Here is a 3,630-nt window from a genome sequence, read left to right on the forward strand (position 1 = left end):
TTTAATAGAGATGGGGTGTCACCATGTTGGCCATGCTGGTCTCGAACTCCTGACCTCAGGTGATCCACCCATCTCGGCCTCCCAAAGTGCTGGGATTACAGGTGTGAGCCAGCAGGCCCGGCCAGGAAGCACTCTTAATTTTTCTCAGTTAAGGTCCCTTTTAGAAACTTCTTGCCTTGCGACAGAATCTTCCTTCCTTATTGATTAGTCTATTCTTGAGGCATGGATCCATCCGTCTGTTCAGTGTGTCCCAGTCCCAGATTGCAGGCTCGGGGAGAGCACCGTTGAAGAGAAACGGCCTGCTGAGCTCCCGTGGGGGCCGGCCCTCTCCATTCTGAGCAGCAGCCACGCAGCCTCCCCCTCTGTCCCCTTCTCCTCCACCCGCAGTGAGATCTGAGGTCAGAGGCCAATGGCAGCCTGGGGAACTAGTCTTCCCTGAGACATCTGTGTTTTGATGGGAATCAAGACAGAAACTTACAGATAAAGTCATAAGTTTGGGACGGTAGCCAGGACTTCAGCTCCCAGGATCACAGGAAAAGAAAGGCATCAGGGGAGAAGGTGGCCTTCTGGGAACCCCTGAGACCACCACTGGGGTACCCATTGTCCTAGTGTGAGACATCCCAACTGGGAGATTGTTTTTCTATGCACAGGCGTCCTCCACTCCAGGCCTCCCAGACAGGTGTTGAGGGGATGAAGATGGCTGCTTGGCACCAGGTGGAGGAAGGGCTCTAGGGCTGGCTTCGGGAGGAGAGAGCTCCACACAAAGACACCAGCTGCCTGAGCAGCTCCCCTAAATAAGCCGCAGCCCAGACAAGTCATGTGAGTACCTCATTTTTGCTGGAGTGTCTGCCCTTCCTCACAGAACCCTCCTCTGCTCACTTTGTTCACAAAGGGCAAGCTCTGAGACCAGCTGCCAAATCCTGGCTTCCATGGTCTGGTTAAGAATTTTCATTAGGCCAGGCATGATGGCTCACCCAGCACTATGGGAAGCAGAAGCGGGTGGATCACCTGAGGTCAGGAGTTCGAGACCAGCCTGGCTAACATGGTGAAACCCTGTCTCTACTAAAAATACAAAAAATTAGCTGAGTGTGGTGACATACAACTGTAATCCCAGTTACTCCAGAAGCTGAGGCAGGAGAATTGTTTGAACCCGGAAGGAGGAGGAGGCAGTGAGCCGACATTGTGCCACTGCACTCCAGCCTGGTCAATAAAGGGAAACTCCATCTCAAAAATAAAAAAGAATTTGCATTACGTGGGGTTACCTGAGGTCAGGAGTTCAAGACCAGCCTGGGCAACACAGTGAAACCCTGCCTCTACCAAAATAGAAAAAAAACTAGCCAGGTGTGGCAGCGTGCACCTCTAATCCCAAATACTCGGGAGGCTGAGGCAGGAGAACTGCTTGAACCCAGGAAGTACAGGTTGCAGTGAGCCAAGATCAAGCCACTGCACTCGAGCCCAGGTAAAGAGCAAGACTCTATCTCAAAAAAAAAATAATAATAATAATTTGCACTGAAGTTCTGAGAGGTACTGAAGCCATATCCATGGGTCCTTCCTCAGTCAATCAACTGTCTCCACCAGGACAACTTCTACCAGAAAGACCAACTTCCTAAGTCTGTCACCAATAGAGCTGCCTCCTGTGTTTGGGTGCAGGTACTTGGCACCATGTGTGCATGTGCCCAGCTTCACCCACTTAGTCAACAAGCCACGGCAGGGGCCCACAGCTCTCTGTGACCCACCTGGGCAGACCTGGCCCATGATGGAAGGAGACAGAGGGTGACGGTGTGAGGCTCAAACCCCCGGGCTTGGGCACTACGCATCCTTGGGCAAGCCACACACCTCTGCTAATTCCCTTTGCTCATGCATATGATACAGTTGCTTAATTAAACTCTTGTGAGGATCAAGAGAGGGAATGGCTGTGAAAATGCTTCAAAAATATAAAAGCAAGGCAAAGGCAATAGGGAATCATTGTCATGTTGTTCAGCTGCCATCAGTGAACTGCAGCTCAGTGTCTGGACACGGGGTTTGGTATTTAAGGACTTACCACCTGAGAAGAGGTAGGAAAGGGTACATTTTCCCATGGCCTACTAGTTCCTTGAGAATAAAGCCCTTCTCTACTCCATGTGTTGGCACAAATACTCTTGCCGACATGAAGAAATTATTGGGAGGCCGAGGTGGGAGGATCACTAGAGGTCGGAGTTCAAGACCAACCTGGCCAACATGGTGAAACCCCATCTCTACTAAAAATACAAAAATTAGCCAGGAGTGGCGGTGCACACCTGTGGGGGAAAAAAAACAAAAAGGCCAGACATGATGGCTAACACCTGTAATCCCAGCACCTGGGAGGCTGAGGAGGGCAGATCACCTGAGGTTGGGAGTTCAAGACTGGCCTGACCAAGATGGAGATACCCCGTCTGCACTAAAAATACAAAATTAGCCGGGCATAGTGGTGCATGCCTGTACTCCCACATACTTGGGAGGCTGATGCAGGAGAATCGCTTGAACCCTGGCAGGGGAGATTGCAGTCAGCCAAGATCACGCCATTGCACTCCAACCTGGGTAACAAGAGCAAAATTCCAACTCAAAAAAAAAAAAAAAATCATATTTTAGAGATGGAGTCTAGTCTCGCTGCATTGCCCAAGCTGGTCTTGAACTCCAGGACTCAAGGGATCCTCCTGCCTCAGCCTCCTGTGTAGCTGAGATTACAGGTAGTAAAGTTGGTGGCTCAGACTCTCCTGGGCTGGGGCAGGGCAGAGGTGAGCAGGAAAGCTGTTTGGGAGAGACAAATCTGGGTGTGGGCCTGGGTTCTTGTTGACCCAGGGAGTTGGGAGGGCGACCTGGGCCTCAGGCTGGGTGGCTACAGCTGTGCTGGCACCGTACCCAGCTCACCAGGTCCCTGCTCAGGAACCACCGCGTGGTCCTGAGACTCCAGGCAAGGGACCACACTGGACCCTTCGCAGGCCTTGGGTAGCAGGGCTTCCTCACCAGGCGCTCATGGTGTCCTGCAAGGACGCAAGGACACGCGGTGCGCCTGCAGCGTCTTCATCCCCACCAGCTCGAAGCCACCCCTCAAAGTGCCCCCGATAAACCGCCACTGCGCCAGATCCATCTGGCTTCACCGCGACCAGGGTCTGCTCCCCAGTCCAGGAGGGCCCTCCTGAGCTGGGATGGACGAAGGCTCGGCCTGGGGACAGCAGGCCACAGGGACACCTGCAGCGCGGGGGGCCAGGAGAAGCCACCTGTGACACCTGGCTAAGACGCACGGGCCTTCGGCTGAGCGCTAGTATCAGTTATTTCTACAACCTCACAACATGCAGCTTGGAACATCCAGCCACCCTGTGGTCCCATTTCTCACAGGCCCATGCAGCAGTGTGTCATTGGCACTGTGTGTGTGTGTGTGTGTGTGTGTGTGTGTGTGTGTGTGTAATAGGGTCTCAGGCCATGTACAGTGGCTCATCCCTATAATCCCACATTGGGAGGTCAAGGCAGGAGGATCACTTGAGTTCAGGAGTTGGACATCAGCCTGGGCAATATAGTGAGAAGACCCCCATCTCTACAGAAATTTTTTTTTTTTTTTTTTTTTTTTTTTTAGACGGAGTTTCGCTCTTGTTACCCAGGCTGGAGTGCAATGGC

The sequence above is a fragment of the Cebus imitator genome, unplaced genomic scaffold, assembly GCF_001604975.1.
Source record: "Cebus imitator isolate Cc_AM_T3 unplaced genomic scaffold, Cebus_imitator-1.0 Scaffold260, whole genome shotgun sequence".
Lineage (NCBI taxonomy): Eukaryota > Metazoa > Chordata > Mammalia > Primates > Cebidae > Cebus > Cebus imitator.